Raw genomic sequence first — 21,749 nt, 5'->3', positions numbered from 1 at the left:
CCTGCTTGTTGATATAGAACATGGCAGTGGTGCCATCTGTTAGGATCTCTATTGATTGATTTCTCAGCTGTGCTTCCAAAGCTTGAAGCGCTTTGAATACTGCTAGAAGTTCCAGCAGGTTTATATCGTTCTATGCTGTGAAGTGAGTCCACAGACCATGTGCTGTGAGATGAAGGTGATGTGGCCACCACCCGGAAAGTGATCAGTCTATTGTTACTTTTGCTTGCACTGCCGGATTGTGGAAGGGGTTTCCCTTTAACAGATTCTCCTTTGTACACCAGTGAAGGGCTTGTACTAGTGTTGGCGAAACGACCACTAGATTGTCCTACTGATCACTGTTTCACCAACCACTCCTGCATTGGGCGCATTCACAGTCGTGCGTGCCGGACCAGGTAAATGCAATATGCCATCATGCTGAACAATCGCATCTGTTGGCCGGCTTGATACTGTGGTATTTACAGCAGTATGTTTTGGATTCTTTCCTTTGATGGTAAGACTAGGCCTTGTTACGTTTTTATGATAGCTCCTAGGATCTGTTCTGTCTTGTTTGGTACATGGCTTGATTTTTTTTCCCCGTTTATTGAGAAATTTGGGGTGGCTTCCCTGTGATCAACCAGTCATCCAGGTAGTGGTACACTGGAATTGCCTCCCTGCGCGGGTGCGCTGCCACCACCGCTAGTACCTTGGTGAATACCCTTGGAGCAGACTCTATTCCGAAGCACCTTGTATTGGTAGTGCTGGTTTGCTATTTTGAAACGCAAGACTTTTCTGTGCACTGGGAACATAGAAATTTGAAAGTAGGCATCTTTCATATGCAAGTTTACTATGTAGTCCCCCCGCTTTAGCAGTGGGATTACTTCCTGTAGCGTTGTCATGCAGAATTTTTGTGGCTCGACATAGGTGTTTGCAGGGCGCAGATCTAATACTGGGTGCATTATTAGAGCTTTCTTTGGCACAAGGAAGTATGTTGAATAGATAACCTTGTTTACCTGGTTCGCCAGGACGATTTCAATGACATGCTTTCACAGCAGTGCTGCGGACCTCTTCTAGAAGGATGTGCTGCTCCTCCTTTGTGGTGGATCTTTGACAAGGGGGATGGTTGGAGAGCCGCTGCAGTAACTCTGCGCAATAACCGCCCGCCACGGTTGAAAGCACCCACTTGATCAAAGTGATTCCCTCCCATGCGTGGGTGAAGTGTGTTATACGCCCTCCTACTAGAGAGGCACGGGAGGGGACCTGAAGCGGGTGGTCATTGCTTTGGAGGTGTTGCTCCACCTGTGGAAGTGGAGGATTTCCCCTGGCTGCGAGATCTACGCCGGCCTCTTTGGAAGCCTGGAGAGGTTTACCCTTGATTGGAACCCCAGGTTGAGCCCTGATTTTGGCTATATCCGGAACCCCTCTGCAAGTTTGGTCCCCTGAAGCGATAAAATTGGTTACCACCTCGTTGGCCTGATGGTTTGTTAGTGAGCGGACCTAGAGGGTCATACTCTTCTGTAGCACTCTTTAACACATCCTCAACCGCTTTGCCGAACAGGACATTCAGTTCGATTGGCATATTGAGGAGTGTTGCATGCGTTTCTAATTTAAAACCTGATTGGCTTAGCCATGCATGATGTTTTATGAGTACCTTCTCCCAGCATGATCTGCTGTATGTAAGTTATTTATTAAGATGCAGTTAGAGACCGCTTGTGGCAGTTGTAGCTTGCCAGTAAAGTGGTATTGTTGGTAATTCTCGTTTGAAAAGCCGCTGAGGTGGCCACATTCCTACCAAGAGTGTAAATCTTCTTGCTCTCTTTATCGGGGGGGTGTTGCCAATGAAGTTAGAGGTGTTCCCGCCCTTTTCCTTGTTGTGGTAACTACAAGCAAATCTGGTTTTAATTGGCCCCTGATGTAAAGGGGGTCTGTGGGCGCAGGGTGGAACATTTTCTCAATGTGCGGGCTTACCGCCCTTGTTTGATTTGGTGTTTCTAGAGAGGGTTGAATTATTCGCTGTATTGACTTAGAAAGGCTATACATTGTGTTACAGCCTTTTTGTCCCCCAGTATGTCCTCCACAAAATCTTTGTCAAATTGTGTTTCCAGAGGTTGAATTTGGAAATGCTCTGCTGCTTTCATGAGCAGGTCATTAAACAGTAGTTGGTTGTCCACCGGTGAGTCTGCCACCGGCAGGTCTATGTGATCAGGAGAGGGTAAGATATAAACGTCTTCTTCATCTTCATTATAGTAATGATCTACCTCCCCTGGGGCATCTAGCTCCTCAGAGTCTGTATTGGGATCATAGACACCAAATTGTTCTGTGACTTGCTGAGGGGTGACTTGAGGGGTGTCTGGATGTGCCCTTTTTGCTAGGGGTTGTGAAGACGTGGTGCCACTAGTTGGTGGTGTGTTTTGTATGCTTTCTTTTGACTGCAGATTTTTCTAAAAAATGTCTGCCATAAAAGACATGCGTCTCATTACTCTATGAATGTCCTCAGCAGACCATTGTGAGGAACTTGGTATAGTTACAGGAGTGGAAGGTAATTCTCGAGCGGGTTGCCCTTTAGGTTTCATAGTTGCAGCCAAAGTACCCTCCCCTTGGGAAACACTTTTTCCTTTATGTGATGCACTCTCTTTCTCCCTATGTGAATGGTGATGGTGACTCTTCAAAGTGTGTTTTTTGAAAGGTCTCCGTGGGACATGTTTTTACACCAGATGAGATATTTTTGAAGTCTGTGTGTCTTTTGGCGATTTTAACGTTAATGCAGATTGTTGAATTTCAGCAGACGGTAGAGCCAGAGCCGCGTCTTTCGAGGCTCGGTTTTCGGCTGCTGTATTAGACACGGCATCCGTGTTGGATTTGTCTTGCGACTTTGGGAGCCTGTCATGGGGCGAACGTGATCTCGAATGCTGAGAGGACAGGGAGCTATTGGACCTACCCCTCGATGCTGTGTGTGGCCGTGTAGATGGTGTTGCCATTGACTTCCGGCCTTGAGGTATGTGCTTTGTGTGGGATGACTTGTGTGTGCTAATGCCACCAGGTGTCATCCCTGTAACAGCGTTGCCGGCCTGTCTGAGGGGGCCAGAGACTAGCACTTGGGAATCCGAAGGTTCCCCCATCGCCTTCATTGTCCGAAAAGATGGCGGTGCTGCCGTCGCTGAAAGCACCCTCCACATCCATGGCGGCCTCGGCCTGCATAGCATGGTGGGCCAGCGTTTGTCTTTCGGTACTTTAGGGTCTTGGATATGAAAAGCTGACAAGCTCTACAGTGGCCCTCGTTGTGGTCTCTTGGAAGACAGAGGTTGCACACCCGGTGCTTTTCCTTCCAGGGAAGTTTTTTGTTGCAACTGGGGCAAAATTTAAAAGGTGTATTTTCCACAATTGGTTGTAAAGGCAGATTGGCGAAAATAGAGGGGGGAAAGGGGAAAAATGCATTCTCTTAGTAGCCCAAGATATGACCACCCCCCACTCTCCCTACTGTCTGGGCTGAGGCCCGGTGTGGCCTTCCAAGGGGTGTTGTCTAGGCAAGTTCTTAGACGACATTTGTCCTTAAAGCTGTCGAAGACCGGCAATATAAAGGACAGAAAGAGTAACTATCTCTAATTACATAATTAATCAATAGAGTTGGCCGCATGGGCGTAGGACATGGGGGGAACAGGGGGCACAAATCCCCCCACAATTTTAAGTGGGGGGGATGGAATGTCATTTATCCCCCCCAGAATATGTGTTGGTGTCATGCAGGGATCTGTTTTTGAAGTGGGGGAGGGGCTGCTTACTATGTAAGCAGTCCTCTCCCCCCTGATCCCCAAAGCATGGGGGCAATGCCCTGGGGGCAGATTGGTGATCATCTGCCCCCAGGGAAGGGGGGCAAACAAAAAAGAAAGATTATTTCTTTTTAAAACGTAGTTTTGGGTGGGGTGGGTGCTGGTGGGACCACTAGACCACCAGGATTTTTTGTGTTTGAAAGAGGGACGCCCTCCCCACCCTAAGTGGATGAGGGAGCACCTTATGTAGCCCTCCCTGGCGGCAGATTTCTGCCCCTAGGAAGGGGTACATGAGATAACCCCATCCATTTGGGGTGAGGGGAGAGGCCACTGCAAATATTGGCAGAGCCACCCCGCCCCCCCAAGCCTGTGGCAGTACATTTTGCCACCCCCCCTGGGGCAGATGGTCACACACATGTGCCATCTGCCCCTAGGGAAGGGCAAAACAAAAATATATATACTATAGCTTGTTTGGGGTGGGGGTGAGGGGCCCACTAAACCACCAGGATTTTTTGTGTTTGAAAGGGGGGGGGGGTGGCCCTCTCCCCCCACCCTAAGTGGATGGGGGCACCTTATGTAGCCTTCCCTGAGGGCAGATTTCTGCCCCTAGGATGGGGTACATGAGATGCCCCCATCCATTTGGGGTGGGGGGGGGAGGCCACTGCAAATATTGGCAGGGCCACCGCCCAAGCTTGGGGCACTACATTTTGCCCCCACCCCGGGGGGCAGATGGCCACACACATTTGCCCATCTGCCCCTAGGAAAGGGGCAAAACAAAAATAAAACAAATTATAACTTGTTTTGGGTGGGTTTGGGGGGCCATTGAACCACCAATACAAAAAGCAAAACAACAACTGGGCAATACAAAAGCAAAACAACAACTGAGGCATAAGATCAATGACATAAAGAACACCCAACTAAGAGAAGCTACTTTTTTGATTAAATTAGCCAAAAAACAATATCGCTGATGGCTTAGACAACATCGAACACTAAAGGCCAATGAAATTTGGTGTACTATTGCTACCCATGCCAAGAACAATAATCACCAGGCTAAGTGGCCAGCTATCAATAGTTCGAAGAAGAGTTCTCTAACCATTAATGGTGTACCTGAAAATAGATGGATACTCTTGGAGTAGAAGGTCCTAATGGTGAGGGATGCAAAATAGTAAAATCTAACTGTCATGGTACATTTACAGTTGACAGCTTAATAACACTGATAGAACAGCTAAAGATCTCCAGAGCAACAAGCCCAGATGGTACCTGCAATGCCCCTTTTACGATGGCGCCTAAGTTGTGGGCACAGGCCTTATTTACATTATTTCGATGGATCGGAAAACATGCGATTATACCTAGGTTATGGTGGGAAAGTATAATCTTGCTGATCCATAAGAAAGGAGATTGGAAAGAGCCTGTAAACTACCGGATGTTAGCCATGTTGGACATTCCCGCCAAAATATTTGCTAAAGTGCTGTTGAATTAACTAAATGAGTGGATTGTTAATTATAATATTTTACCATGTAACCAATCTGGCTTTAGAGCTAAATCATCTACTATTCATAATATTATCAATTTAGTAACTGCAGTTGAATATTCTTGGACGGTCCGGAAAATACCAGTCTATGTGCTATTGATTGATCTAAGTGCAGCATTTGATACTATTGTGAGAGGCAAATTATGGTCAAAGCTAAGGAAATGGGGGATCCCGGAGGGACTTTTACATATGATTCACTTATTATATTCAGATACCACTGCTCAAATTAGACTAGATGGGGAAGGTAAACTATTTGACCCGATAATTACCTGCCGAGGAGTCAAGAAGGCTTGCACCCTAGCGGCAACATTGTTTAATCTTTACCTGGCAGATATTCCTGATTCAATGGATGGAATAGGAATTGATAATGTAAAGATGTCTTCATTGCAATTGGGTTGGATTGGTTACGCTGATGACCTTGTATTATTGGATTATACACCCACAGGACTTCAGATAAAACTGGATGCATTGGTAGAATACTTAAAAGAAAAATGGCCTTGTCATAAATATTGGTAAAACAAAGGTAATGGCATTTTTAGGGAATAGTAAAATAAGCTGTTCCAATATTTACAAGTAGCATGTGAATAATATTCAGCTTGAACTCGTCGAATGTTATAAATATCTAGGTGTCATCATAGACCATAAGTTACTATGCAATCAACATTGGTCAGAGACAAAACTGAAATGTAAAAAATAGCTGGTGCGTTGACTCAATTTATTGGGAAACAGGGTGGGTACTCTATGCAAACGATTGTATTACTATATTCAGCTAAAATTGTGTCCTGTCTTCTATATGGAGCCGAAGTGTGGGGAAAGAATTTTAAAACTGAGCTCAATAAGTTTGAAGGAAGCATTTTAAGACAGCTTTTTAGATTGCCAAGTAATGTATTGTGTGAACTTATTTTATTAGAATGTAATTTTAGATATGCCAGCAACATTTTAGAATATAAAGCGGCAATGCTATTTATGAAGCTATATTCTCTGATGAATTTGTTTAATAAGATTGAAAATTTTAGAAAATCTCAAACTATTCATAATTTATGTATGATACATATGAAGTGGGCTAAAGAGAATGTGCTAAGCTGGATGAATATTTCAAAAGTACAAGTCAAAAGGCTGCTAAAAATGGCAATATACAATCATGCAAAAGAGCGAGATATGATATACGTAGCTTCTTTGGCTACAGGTGGGTTATTTCTCGAAAATTGGTCAATAGAGAGAGATGTACCCAATTACCAAAAAGAGTTTCCCCATCCTTGGACAGTGTGAAGGTATCTACTTTTTAAATTTAATAAAAGAGATACGATGGAAGTTCTGGGAGCTAGACTGGGCATTACTAGATTATTGAGACTATGTGGTAATGAAAAGATTGAAACAACTCAACATTTGATGTGTAATTGTGAAAGCCTTAATGAATTGAGACTTAATTACTTGAAGCGATATGATAACTCAAAGACAACAGAAAACTTTGAGATAATATGGCAGAAGCTCCTTGACGGTAACGATATTAACCTTATGCATCATATGATGACATTTTTTGAAGTGATTTTATCTAAGAGATTTGTCAGCTGGTATTTTATTCTAAAAAGTGATTTATACTTGGTTTTAGGTACCTTGTGATTGTTTTTAAATATTGATCTTAGAAATGTAAGTGAATTTCTCTGTAATATGTAAAGCCAGTAATGGCTGTGCGCATATTTAAATAAAAATTGGAAAACAAAATGATGTCAGGCTGTGGTAGCTGGGTCTCCGTTCTACACGTTTTGTACACGGGACAAGGCAGGATCACAGCACACGCTCAAGCTTTCTCAGCACGAGACTACAGTTCCATTCTGTCATGCATTCTGATTCCCTTCTCTCTAATGGCCCTTCTGCACTTCCCTCTAATGCCCCTTCTGCACACATACCCACTCTTACTCGATTAGGGCAGCAGCGGTTTGGTGCCCGCTGGCATCGCCCATGGAAGCGGACAGGCATCAGTGACCGTCACCCGAATCGCCTGTGTCCGTTTCTCCACTGGCACCTCCCTTGGCGACTCGTCACAGGTCGTGTCGGGCGCCAGCTCCGGTCAGTTCCGCATCACGTGAATCAGAAGATCCGACCAGGTGTTAACACTACGGAGCACGTGACGCGGAAGACCCGAGTACTTGCTGTAGGCATGAATCATGTGACACGGAAGACTCAATCACCTGACAACAGGTTAAAAGCGTTGAGTATGCGCCTTTCCAGTGCTTCACAGCTGTTCAACCCGGCACTGTTTGGCGTACTCTTGACTTTCGACTCACGGCCTTTTGGATTATGGATTTGCTTAACGGATTCCCCTTGCTTCCACCCTGGATTGTTTGCCCACATCTCGTTACTTCTGGTATACCGACCTACGGACTCCCATACCTGGATTTCTTCTGATACTCCTTTCGGATCCGTTGTTAAATTGATCTCTCTCTGGAAACTTTCGACCACAGAACTCATAAGGACTGTTTTTGGATTACCCTGCACTGTTATCAGGCTTCAAGTCTGCACCCGCAGCGCTCTCACTGGTATTTCCAGTGTGTGACCTAACTTCCAACAGAGCAGTGCCTAACCTTCTCCACCCGACTGCTGCCGCCGCTTACCACGCACCGAGGGTGCTCTCAGAACGCTCCTCACATTGCTCACCCAGAGGCCACTACTTGGTTGATGTCCCATCCTCCCACCATCTAGGTAAGCCCTCTAGTGGTTCATAGCTTACTTTTCTGATTACTGCGATGTTTTGGCTTTGTGGTAATTACCTGCTTGCCTTTCAGCAGTTGGGGGGTTTCCGGCGTTCCTGGTACACCAGCACCTAATACCTGTGGCTTCAAGGATCGCACAGAGAGTTATTGAGTATCTCCCTGTGTGGTACTCGGGGACAGAGGCTTTCATAATCTTCACGACCATCAAGTTCTAACACATTCTCCGGATCTTCGGTGATGACGTCCGTTTTCTACAAAAAGTCTCTTGCCTCTGAGGACCTGATGTGTTCAAAATATCTATGAAATCGTTCCTTTCCGTATGTACGTTTGGTGATTTTTTTCACCCCTGGGTCCCCCTCTTCCAGGCTCAGAGCCACAAAAGGTCCTAACGATATCAGGAACTTCGGTGGTTAAGTCTCCCGCTTCCGAGTGCCCGATATATTCAAAATAATAAACGTAAGGTCCCTTCTGCTTCCACTTTGGGTGATGATTCTTCACCCCTGCGTCCCCCCCTCTTCCAGGCTCAGCCCCCTCTCGAATGTCACCCTCCCTCCGTCGGGTTCACTATGGCCTGTATTCTGAAGATTTCCTCTGCTTCATTCACATGTCGTTTGGTGATGGCTTTTCACCCCTGGATCCCTCTTCCGGGTTCAGACCCTTCTTGAATGTTAGCCTCCCTCTGTCAGGTTCACTCTGGTTTGTATTCAAAAGTCTTAATGTATTTTTAGACAATTCACTGTGGACATCCCTCTGTCGGGTTCACTCATCAACACAATGTTCATTGGGGCATTATGCTTTGCCCTGATTTTCAGGCATCCCTCTGTTGGGTTCACGTTTTGCCAGCTTCACAGTTCCTTCTACTTTCACACTATGCAGGATTCAGTTCCCTTCATCTTCCAATAATTTGTCGGTCAAAGACTTTTCAACTGTACAGGGGGAATTTTGCTAGACCCTGGTTTGACCACTTTGACCTTTTCCTTCCGGCTCTCCTCAGGCCTTCTGGTATGGTAGTTTCATTGAAAAGGGGAATCAACCAGAGTCTCTCAAGTAAGCACCCTTATGGCGCTGGTCTTCCCGTAATCTCGAGTAACCACCCACATGGTGCCAGACCCCTCTGCAGCTGGTCTTCTTGTAAGATGTTCACAGTTCTTTGAATGTCCCTTAATTTGTCATTTGCCACTTTGTTCAACACAGTTCGATTTCTTATCAGTTCTCCCCTCGACTCACTGGCGCTGTGATGAACCGCTTGGCTTTTTTTGCCTCTGCAGTCAAGTACGGTACCATGGTAGCAAGCGTCTCTCCCTATCCTGCTCATCAGTATAGGAGGTCTTTGTGTACCGTTGACATCTGCTGCAACCCATGCTGGCTATCGTTTGCGGTCTTATGATTCCACCCACCGATGATTTGCGGATCTGGGTCGGAAAGGGAAAGGTCGCTTCTCTCCTTGTCGCCCCTTCGGTTCTCGCCACCTTTTTCCTCCTTTTTAACTGCCGCCCTGTGATAGCTGTCTCGTCGTGCAGTTTTCATTGCTCCGCCTTTTATCCCTGTGGGGAAAGGAAAGGGCTGTCAGGTGTGTGTGATTCTCGTTAATTGGCCAACTTTGCCTGACCCTTGTGTTGGGACATGTCAGGTAAACGGCTCTGTGGTTAGTCTGTTTTTCATGGTATGGGAAAGTGTTGTTGGAAAAAGGGGGTTGAGGGGTTAGAGTTTCTAAATATCCTGCTGGGCAGGATGGAGAAAAAGTATATCCCTCATCCTAGGATTTGTGGTGAGCATCCTAGGGTTTGTGGTGAGCTGGGAAGGGTGGGTTTTGTAGGGTTTGTGAAATAAGTAGGAGGGATTGTGGGAAGTATAGTTTTTGGTCACAGTCGACTGTGTGGAAAATGATAATCAGAGGGATGGAGATAAGAATGGCTGGGAGTACTCTGGTAGAGATCGGAAAATAGGGACTCTGGGAGATGTAGCTACCCACAGACAAGGAGGGGTTGTTGGATTTTCATAGGATATATACAGAAAGGGGGCCACACAGTGGCCACAGTGGTCTGCCCCGGGGGTAACATACCAGTAGGGGGCGGAATCTATAATCTCAACAAAACAAAAGATACTGGTATGCTAGGGGTTAGCCAGTGTAAAGTGAAAATAAATTAGAAATGTTCACCCGGTCTAAACCCATGTAACCATAATGGTTATAAATGTTGCATGCAAATGTGTGTACTAGAACACTCCTTGAAAATAAACAGATTGTTGGAGAGATTGATGTTAAAACTTTATATCAGAAAATTGGTGCATATAATAAAATCCAACTTGTAAGGACATATACAATCAAGAACATAAACATAAATCTCCCATTTGTAGATTGAGTGTGGAAACTTTCAAACAATCAAAAAAAATGAGAATTTGTACATCAGAGAAAAACAAAGCAATTTTCAATATTAACAAAAAACCAGTTGTCACTGGGATGCTTGATTAAATCAAAGCAAAAGACAAAAACAGAGAGTAATAAATACAACTGCAACTCTATTCAAACTAATAAGAAGTAGAGCAAATGAGCAGTGTTCATTAGTGACTAGAATCAATTCCCGAAGCTGAAGGTATTGTGTGTCGGGATAGGGTCTGCCAACGCTACAGGGGGAATGAATATACAACGTGAAATGCGGGTGCTTCACATAAGTGACATGGTCCCATAAATGGATAATGTCTTATGAGCAAACACGGTCCTGGTAGTCCAGAGATGTTTCTATGAGGGACCTTGATTCCCCTCTGGTTGAAGGAAGTGTTTCGGCGGAGCAGAATCAGTAAAGAGGTACTTTTCATGTGAAGTGAATGTACTCCGCCTTCATCAGGGCGATAATTAGCAGGACCCTGCATGGTTGAAAAGGGGGAGAGAGGAAAAAAGTAAGAAAAAGAAAATGATAGAAAGAATGAATAAAGATATGAAATCAAACAAACATAGAGGTGGATCTGTACAGAATTGTTCTGCATGCAAAAAAAGGAAATAATCAAGAACACAGACATCGATCCTAGTCGAGTCTGAAATATATCTCATAGCCACATGCAGCCAAACCCCCATATAATTAGGGAAGCCTCTGGAGAAATTCAGATGAATCTCCCCCCAAAAGAGAGGGCAGAAAGAACAGATTGTGGCATTGGGTCCCCTTTGGAGGAGTAGTGCATGAGTCCCTGAACCCAACCCGCTGGTCGGCAAGCCAAGGTCCACGTGGGTGAGGCAGGGTCGGCTGGAGGGGTAATGATTAACTTACCTAGGATAGGTAGTACGGGTGGGAGCCGTGTGTGGCTGGGTGGTTGAGGTATGAAAGGTGGCTAATTGCTTGGGCGGGGGACTGAGAGAGTCCGCTGGAAACTCTTAGTAGTCAAAGAGTCATCATCATGAGGCATCTGAGACTTAAGAGAGGGAGGTAGCCATTAATGTGTGCGGTGAATAAAAAGACGTTAGGTGGAAAAGAGGAACATTAGTTTCTGATGGGAAAGGGCTAGTCAGGGAAAGAAATTACCTGGACCGTATCTTCTCAGGAAGAGATGGAAAGGGAAGAGAAGAGGGATCGCCAGTTCATGCAGTAACTGGAATCATCTAAGTCCACACCAAAGCGGTCGTGGACGAGACCTACAGTTGATAGGTTGTTGTCGTGGTGATAGTCCCAGGGCACGGTGCTGCAAGGGAAAATGACAAAGGAAAAAAGGAAAATATTTAGTGTGAAAACCCAAGAAAATGCAGAGTACAGGGCGGGCCAGAGGTGATGCCCAGGGCTGAGAATGGGGCACTCCGCTGAGTAAGTGTGTCAGTCATGTGCTCAAGGGAAAATGTGCAAGATACAAAAGGGACTTGCCTGCATTCATAAAGAGAAGTGCTCCTTAAACGTAGCCGAAAGATGCAGAGCGCATTGAAAAAAACCACGAAGTGTCTTGCTCTCAGACGCCTGCCGTAGAAATGCAGGCTGAAGGCCAGGAAAAGCCGAAGAAAAAACGGTTGTCCTAGCAACCGTGTAAAGCATGACTCAGGGACGTAATGAAGGTTCCCAGTAGCTCGCACTGCACCCAATCACGAACTGCCTCAAGAGTGATTGGCAAGTATGTGTGCGCTGAGGACGGCCAATGCAAGTGCTCGGCGGCCTGCCATGTGTGAGCGGGCTGGTGGAATGAAAGAACCAAAATGTAGGTTTGCGCAGCCCCCAATGCGAACCTGCCAGAGAGGGTGATTGGCAGGTGGGTGTGCCCACGGGCCATCCAATGGTGGCATGAGGGGGCGGGGAGTAACGAACCCAAGCAACACCCACCTGCCAATCACCCTCTATGGCAGGTTCGCATTGGGGGCTGCGCAAACCTACATTTTGGTTCTTTCATTCCACCAGCCCGCTCACACATGGCAGGCCGCCGAGCACTTGCATTGGCCGTCCTCAGCGCACACATACTTGCCAATCACTCTTGAGGCAGTTCCTGATTGGGTGCAGCGCGAGCTACTGGGAACCTTCATTACGTCCCTGAGTCACGCTTTACACGGTTGCTAGGACAACCGTTTTTCTTTGGCTTTTCCTGGCCTTCAGCCCGCATTTCTACGGCAGGCGTCTGAGAGCAAGACACTTTGTGTTTTTTTTCCATGCGCTCTTCACCTTTCGGCTACGTTTAAGGAGCGCTGCTCTTTATGAATGCAGGCACGTCCCTTTTGTATCTTGCAAGTTTTCCCTTGAGCACATGACTGACACACTTACTCAGCGGAGTGCCCCATTCTCAGCCCTGGGCATCACCTCTGGCCCGCTCTGTACTCTGCATTTTCTTGGATTTTCACACTAAATATTTTCCCTTTTTCTTTTGTCATTTTCCCTTGCAGAACCGTGCCCTGGGACTATCACCACGACAACAACCTACCAACTGTAGGTCTCGTCCACGACCGCTTTGGTGTGGACTTAGATGATTCCAGTTACTGCATGAACTGGCGATCCCTCTTCTCTTTCCATCTCTTCCTGAGAAGATACGGTCCAGGTAATTTCTTTCCCCGACTAGCCCTTTCACATCAGAAACTAATTTTCCTCTTTTCCACCTAACGTCTTTTTATTCACCGCACACATTAATGGCTACCTCCCTCTCTTAGGTCTCAGATGCCTCAGACAGTGAGGATGACTCTTTGACTACTAAGAGTTTCCAGCGGTCTCTCTCAGTCCCCCGCCCAAGCAATTAGCCGCCTTTCATACCTCAACCACCCAGCCCCACACGGCTCCCACCCGTACTACCTATCCTAGATATGTTAATCATTACCCCTCCAGCCGACCCCGCCACACCCACATGGACCTTGGCTTGCCGACCAGCGGTTTGGGTTCAGGGACTCATGCACTACTCCTCCAAAGGGGACCCAATGCCACAATCTGTTCTTTCTGCCCTCTCTTTTGGGGGGAGATTCATCTGAATTTCTCCAGAGGCTTCCCTCATTATATGGGGGTTTGGCTGCATGTGGCTATGAGATATATTTCAGACTCGACTAGGATCGATGTCTGTGTTCTTGATTATTTCCTATTTTGCATGCAGAACAATCCTGTACAGATCCACCTCTATGTTTGTTTGATTTCATATCTTTATTCATTTTTGGTGACTTATCCCCCTTCTCTTTCTATCATTTTCTTTTTCTTACTTTTTTCCTCTCTCCCCCTTTTCAACCATGCAGGGTCCTGCTAATTATCGCCCTGATGAAGGCAGAGTACATGCACTTCACATGAAAAGTACCTCTTTACTGATTCTGTTCCGCCGAAACACTTCCTTGAACCAGAGGGGAATCAAGGTCCCTCATAGAAACATCTGTGGACTACCAGGACCGTGTTTGCTCATAAGACATTATCCATTTATGGGACCATGTCACTTATGTGAAGCACCCGCATTTCACGTTGTTTATTCATTCCCCCTGTAGCGTTGGCAGACCCTATCCCGACACACAATACCTTCAGCTTCGGGAATTGATTCTAGTCACTAATGAACACTGCTCATTTGCTCTACTTCTTATTAGTTTGAATAGAGTTGCAGTTGTATTTATTACTCTCTGTTTTTGTCTTTTGCTTTGATTTAATCAAGCATCCCAGTGACAAATAACTGTTTTTTTGTTAATATTGAAAATTGCTTTGTTTTTCTCTGATGTACAATTTTTTTTGATTGTTTGAAAGTTTCCACACTCAATCTACAAATGGGAGATTTATGTTTATGTTCTTGATTGTATATGTCCTTACAAGTTGGATTTTATTATATGCACCAATTTTCTGATAAAGTTTTAACATCAATCTCTCCAACAATCTGTTTATTTTTAAGGAGTGTTCTAGTACACACATTTGCATGCAACATTTATAACCATTATGGTTACATGGGTTTAGACCGGGTGAACGTGGGTTTACACCGGGTGAACATTTCTAATTTATTTTCACTTTACACTGGCTAACCCCTAGCATACCAGTAACTTTTGTTTTGTTGAGATTATGGATTTTGATAAGGACAAATGACTGTGGGGTAAAGGGTTTAATTTGGAATAGTCTATAAAGGCCTCAAGTACTTAGTCCTCCTCCCTGGTGTAATACTGTATCTCACCTGGGGCATTTCCCCCAAGCATGACCCTGGGTTCTCCTACATTGGTGATCATCCCTCGCTCGTCCACCCCCAGGGTTGGGATCTGAGAGTGCCAGCCCTTCCGCGGCCACCTGAATAAGGGATTCTCTAGGTCTGCTTGGGAGAATACACTCATGTTTCTCACACACCACACCCCCGAGAAGCTGCATAGATGGTATCAGTTGGCCCCGGATAAATGCTGGAAGGAATGCGGTGAGGTGGGAACACATTTGGTGGGAGTGTCCATCCATTTTATCATAATGGGCAAAGATTCAGACAGCAATGGAGGAGATCTTTGGGGTACAACGGGAGAGGCCATGCTGGGTCTGGGAGGAAACCTAGAAGAGTTACTAACAAAGTCACAAAGAAATGCATATGTGTTTCTGATGGTGGCAGGGGGCACTGATGGTGGCAGCCCAGAGGTGGAGAAAGAGAGAACCCCACAATGAAGATGAATGGGTGGGAAAGATAAGGAATTTTGTGGTGCTAATGTGGGTCACTTACTCCATTCAGGGGAATCACCAACGTTTTATCGTAGAAAGGTTTCTTCAGCATGACTCGAGAGGGGCATGGTGCCCGAGGAAAATTAAATAGTTGGGGGTGATCCGAGTGCAGAAATAGTAAGGAGCACGAAGCAGTAGGGACTGCCGATGCCTCGGACAGGAAGCAACGCAGAGACTCTGGTCACAGTCGAGAGCTGGACAGACAAACGGGCAGCGAGGAGGGATGGGTCGATGAAGGATCATGAGAGGGAATGGAACAGGGAAGGAGATGGAGAGTTGCGAGAAAATAGAGTTAACAATGTTGTGTTGCCAATAAAAAAAATATATATATTTTTTTTTAAATCAGGGATTCCACGTATATTGGCGATGGTATAGCTGTAATGAGGTGGACTCAAAGAATTATAGCAAGGGATAAGAGAAATAAATCTGTAAATGTCATACAAGAGGCCCATATGCCCTATAGTCAAGTGATCACCAAAGAGCCCTGCCCCTCGAAAATAAATAAAACGTACAGTCTACTGGAGTGCATCCATGTTTGGGATGAAGCACCGGGGCATTAAAAGGCATAAGTCTTCTTTTGCTTTTTCTTATCAGCTGCTACATGGCATATCTAACTATCTGCCTTCTGATAAGGAAGGGCACTTCCGCGCTCTTATGCCAGCTCCTGTGGACCCTGGCTTAACCAGAGGGGGTGACAGTTCTTGGACTGTTCCCATCTTCAGCTGCAAGTCCCAGTAATCATATTCACCCAGTGAGAGACGCCATAACTACCTACACACCCATCTGTGCATAGAGCAAGGATACATATTTCAAATTGCAAGCTACCAGCAGCCCATAAAAATGCACTTATCACCTCAATTACACACGTACAAACAGCACACCATTTCTTACTTGCCAGGAATCCATTTTAAATATCTAATGCCTAGTGGAGAGTGCAAAATGTGCATCCTGCAAAGATTATAATTGGTTATTTATAACATGCTTGATCCTCGGGTCCGCGATTAGAAACCTCTGGGTAGCGAACCTGTGTTGCTCTGCGTCATCTTGCTTTCAAAGCAAGTGCTTTGCCCCTGAGCTATCCTCCAGGCCCCCTAAACCAAGAGAATACTAGAATCTGATAACGAGTGCTCCCATAGGCATGTGCAGCCTGGTGTGAACAGCAAACAGGCAGAGAAAGAATGAGGTAGTGCTTCACCTAATGAATCCGCAGAGTACCAACAGCACAGGGTAACATGGATAACATGTAAGAAATGGGTTGCGTTTAGTAAATTCTGATTAATATTGTAGAGCGAGGTAGGTAAATATTTGCAGTTGAAAACGTATAGACGGCATAAAAGTCACCTCTAATCCTGTGACTAAGTCTCCTGCATAAAGCTGGGGGTACCATGGATGGTATCACAGGGCACCCACCGTCAGGTCCCAGACCCGTCACTGCCACGGCCCGGGGAACCCTACCTGGGGATTTTACTCGCAGTTGCGTCTCGGCAGCAGGAAGGTAGGGAGGGGTCTCTGGCATCAGGTGCCGGGGCCAGGAATCCGGCCGGGCATCAAGTGCTGGGGCCAAGAATCCGGCCCAGCATTTCCCCGGCATCCTAGCACACACACACACACACACACAACACTGGTCTCTCGCGCATGCACAGGCACGTCAGCATCATGGGGAACCATGGCAACATAGCTTGTGCATTTGACCATTTAAACTCTGCTCCTACACAGAACAGAGGCATCGGAGTGCGCTCCTTATGTGCCTTTACTCCTTGCCTTTGTTACCTTGCCTTAGCCAGTCTGGTTACTTGAGACCTTCTTGCTTTTGCCTTCAAAGTCTCCTTGTGAGCCTGTCTTCTCTCCTTTTCTACTACTCTCTTCAGCTGGTGTCCTGCCTGTTCGTCATGGTTCCTGCCATCCTTGCTCGACACCTCCTGTTCTGCCTGTTCCTTATATCTTCTGGAACCGTGGTGGACCTTGTGCTGTTCCATCTGTCTCCAGCAACTCAGCGGCTTCCCCGGCCAGCGTCTCGGCGCTGCTCCTGCACCACGTAAATCTGGGGAAGCCGTCCCGTGGTGCAGGGAATTGTTCTCCTTTCTTGCCTCTCGAGTATTTATGAGAGGTGGGCTGAGACAGCTTCTCATGCCACACATTCTTCCGGCAACATTCTGGACAAGTCACCGAGGCCGGTGAGACCTCTTAAGCGACGTGACCAGGTTCTTGACACCCACCCCAGAACTCTGCAAAAGGGCATACGATTGTCACAATCTCACTCACTTGCCAAGAGTACATTGCTGTTGGGCAGGCATATTAGGGAAATCTCACTGAAGGGTTCAGGTTGAGGCAGGCAAGGCAGGAATGGGTGGATCTTCAATATATCAACTTCATAAGTCGTATCATGTACTTGGTGGCTTCCTCCGACCCATGAAGCTCCTAGCCATCCTCCTCCCCCGATCTCCACAAAAGTTATACTGTCACACAGGGTAAATGTTAATACCTGCTTGATCTGCAATGATGAATCTTCTATTTCTTCGTGTTGAAATTGCAATCTGGGACATGCCAGCATTTTCATTTCCATAACTTTTTTCTATGAAAGAAAATAAACATTCACAATATGTGCAAAATGTTAAGTATGAGTAAACCTAAATCCTACCGTATCCTGCAACAGTTTGCATTTTGTTTGTATAATGCTTATTTGTTTAACAAACATGAATCAAAAATATCTCGTCAGACCATGGCCAGAAACTCTAAGCTCACGTGCAATCATGCTGATGAACACCAAATGAGACAAAGCACATGTGCCTGAAAACGTCATCACCTACCATAGTCGCTGCAATCTTCATCATCAAAACTTGTTGACTCCAGTCTCCTCCCATACCTTCAATGTCCTTGTACCACCCAGAAGAATGGCAGTCATATACAAACGTGACTGGCCATCTTTGGTTCTAAGTCGACCACCCCTTGACACAATGACTGTAGCAACCACTGTTGTACACCCCACCCCCACACCCCTGCCTGCGGGGGCTTGTGGCGGGACCAACTCTTATGGTGCGACAACTGCTTCCTTACCCTTTGTCTTTCGCGCTGCCCGCTTCCTTACCCTCCTTTGGAACCCGTGCTGCCCTCTTTGCTTTGGGTGGTGTCACAATGGTAGGTATCTCGGTATCCGGTGGGGTGTCAAGGACTGGGGCTGCACACAACTGCGCTTGCACAACCTGTTGGTGAGGGTGCAATTCCTGCTCGTCCTCCAATATCCTTTCTGCCCAGTCCTTCCCCCCTCTTGCGCATCTTTTCCTGAAAACGTGCGAACATCATGGCCTCTTCATCAAATTCGTCCCTGCAAGAACTGTTCAAAACAATATCTGTTCCTGAAAACATGTCTGGCCGACCCTAATTGAGACATATTGTGTATCTTGTTTTGGACAAAACAATATATTAGTTGTGTGAGTTTCAATGTACTTACTGCCCAAACGGTGTCATGCGCAGGTATTGGAAATTGTGGCAGCGCTGGAAACATACATAACGTTCCTTCTCTTTGTCTGTTAGCGGTCTAGCTTTCGTCCAATATGGCCGCCAATTATAAAGAAGGGGGCGGAGACACGCTTCGTTGCGGTGTATCTGTTTTAGGAGTACACTCCCCATTTTACTGTGTTTACTACTGCTACGGCTTCCCTGTTATTCTAGTGCTTTGTTTTTCATGATATCCTGCATTATCTTTTGGTATCTTCTACCCTTGCGGTCACCTACTTTCTAACGTTATCTTTCACGGCTTGAGGGATTTTCAAGTCTGTTTCCTCCGCTTTATTCCTACTTTCTGTAATCTTCCGGTTTTCAGTCTTTTCCTTCATTCTTAGTGGTTTACCTTTATCTACTTACTTCGCATCTAGCTAGGTTCCTTCTTCTGTCCAGCTAAAGGAGACATTTTCTTCCGTTCTCTGTCTACATCTACTTTTCCTCCTGTGTAGTATTCTTTTCTCTGTTCTTACCTGTACCCTGTTTCATTGCCTCTTTTGTGCCGATGTTCCGGTGCCAGTGTGCAGGTATCTACTTCCTATTTTCCTCGAGATTGCCTTTCCATTCAACCCACATCTCTATCTCAGAAATTCGAAGAGAGGTGTATTGCCTGCTGCTTTCACCAATCCAAAAGGATCACCCTTTTATTCATTCCTTTATTGGACTTTGGTGACAAGCAATGAACTTAGCTTCCGAAAGATCCTGTTCTGCGGTATTTACCTACTGTGGACTTAAGAAACACCGGACCAGTCTGCAGGCACCCAGGGTTTTTTCTGCCTTGGAGGCTTTTTCCCTGCATTCGGGGTGGGCTCCCCGGAGGTCCCTGGACTTAGGTTCAGTTCTGGTCACAATGACCTCTGAGGGAGCTCGTCCCCATCTTCATCAGAAGAAGGAAAAGAAGTTCAGAGAACCCTGAAGGATCCGAAAGAAGAAGGAATCAGAGGTTCAAGGCAGTCCCTACGAAGAAATAGGTGAGGAGGAGGATCGGAAGGGACCCACTGGGCGCGCTCTTGAGAGTATACAATGCCACTCAACACCAACTCTGGCGTCCCTGGAACAATTCCAAGAGATGTACAATGCTTTACAAGGATTGACTGTAGAGATACAGAACCTTCGGGCCGAAAACCTGGCTTTACGCCAGCAGGTAGTAGCCCAAGATGATCTTCCACCTACCCCATTCCGTTTTGGGAAGTATGAAGGAAGCCCTAAACTCCTGAAAGAATTCTTTGATGCCTGTGCTGTGTACTTTTCCTTTAGACCACAGACTTTTGAAACAGGTAGAGCTAACGTAGGATTTGTGATATTGAATCTAACTGGAAATGCCTTGGGGAGTGGGCGACCCCCTTCGTCACCAAATCCGATCCTTCCATGGGGGACTATTATTTGTTTGTTACCAACTTTAAGGCTCACTTTGAAAGACCAGAAGTCCAATTTTCCTCATATGAAGCAATGTTAGATATCCGTCAAGGACAGCAAGATGTACTGTCATATGCCTCCCACTTCCAAAGACTTTCGGTTTCTTCAGGATGGCCTTCGACTAAGAAACAAGAAAAGACCCATCCCAGTGGAAGGAGTTGACGGAGAGCCTTTATCCTCCGGTCCTATAATCTTGGAGACTGAACCAGTCCATATATCGATGGCAGGGCATCAGGAGACTATGACTTTTGATGTAATAAGAGCAGCTAATTTCCCAGTCATAATGGGAATTCCTTGGTTGCGTCTACACAATCCCCAGATTGATTGGAGAGCCAATCGTGTACGATTCGCTTCAGAGTATTGTGCCCAGAACTGTCATCAAGTTACAGAGAAGGAAGATCTAAAAGGGGATTTGGTTACCTTAACCCAAGTGTCAGTATCCTCTATACCACTGGCCTATCTGGAATTTGAGGAGGTTTTTGAGGACAAGATATCTAAACTTTTACCTCCACAACGCCCAGAGGACTGTAGCATAGACCCAAGTCTGACAGTCCTGTACCTTTTGGCCGTATGTATCCATTGTCCTTACCAGAGAAACAGCCTTACGAGAGTACTTAGAAGCAAACTTACAAAATGGGCTCATACAGGAATCCAAGTCATCTGGAGGTGCAACACTGTTTTTTATCTCTAAGAAGGGGACATCGGAACTATGCCCCTATATTGATTATAGAGGCTTAAATCAGATCACTAAACGTGATTGTTATCCCATGCCACTGATTTGAGATATTTTGGAAGCTGTTCAGGGCTCACATGTTTTCACTAAGTTAGACCTCCGGGGAACATATCACTTGTTAAGAATAAAGAACGGTGATAAGTGGAAGACGGCTTTCCGAACCCCGTCTGGGTTGTTTGAATATCGAGTCATGCCCTTCGGGTTGGTAAATGCCCCAGCGGTGTTCCAAAGATTTGTCAGACCTACTCTATGTCTCAGTTGTTGTCTACTTGGATGATATTTTGGTATTCTCCCCCAACCTTAAAGAACATTGGAACCATGTCAGAGAAGTCCTCACACGTTTGAAAAACAATCAACTATATGCTAAACCTTAAAAATGTGTGTTTGAAGCATCGGAGGTTTCCTATTTGGGCTAGATTTTGTCTGCTGAAGGGGTCAAGATGGATCCCGAGAAGGTTAACAGCGATTTTGCAATGGGCTGAACCGACCTCTGTCAAGGACATACAAAGGTTCCTTGGACTGGCTAATTTTTATCGCCGGTTTATTCCTGACTTCTCAGCAGTGGTACTACCCATTACCTCCTTACTAAAGAAAGGAGTACCTTTCAAATGGACTTCAGAAGCACAAGAGGCATTTACCCGATTAAAAGAACTGTTCACTACAGCTCCCATCCTTATTCAGCCAGATCAATCCCTCCAATTCATTCTTAAAGCAGATGCCTCTGGGGAAGCCATTGGCGCGGTTCTCCTACAAAAGACCCAAGATGACCTGGAACATCCAGTTGCATATTTTTCACGCACACTGACTTCTAGTGAGAGGAATTACTCTGTGCTCGACAAGAAGCTATTGGCAATCAGGCAAGCATGTACGAGTGGAGACACATTCTCCAGGGAGCCACACATCCCTTTGTAATTTGTACAGATCATTGCAACCTGAAGGTACTGGAGCAGATGGAATGCACCAACTCTCGACATGCCCGGTGGGCTTATTATTTCTTGCAGTTTGACTTTACCGTAACATACA

At 45.9% G+C, this 21,749-nt stretch overlaps 1 long non-coding RNA gene across 1 annotated transcript in view; it reads right to left on the bottom strand.

Moving 5' to 3' along the window:
* LOC138513327 (uncharacterized) overlaps positions 1-21,749 on the bottom strand; it is an 89,881-nt gene that overhangs the window by 60,348 nt on the left and 7,784 nt on the right. The window contains exon 2 of the long non-coding RNA XR_011281743.1: positions 17,562-17,651. This is a non-coding gene — a long non-coding RNA (uncharacterized lncRNA). The remainder of the gene's footprint in view (positions 1-17,561; positions 17,652-21,749) is intronic.

Source organism: Ambystoma mexicanum, chromosome 12 (assembly GCF_040938575.1).
Source record: "Ambystoma mexicanum isolate Mex_15411 chromosome 12, UKY_AmexF1_1, whole genome shotgun sequence".
NCBI lineage: Eukaryota > Metazoa > Chordata > Amphibia > Caudata > Ambystomatidae > Ambystoma > Ambystoma mexicanum.
Note: the sequence above shows the minus strand (reverse complement) of the source record. Positions and strands in the feature narration are given on the sequence as shown.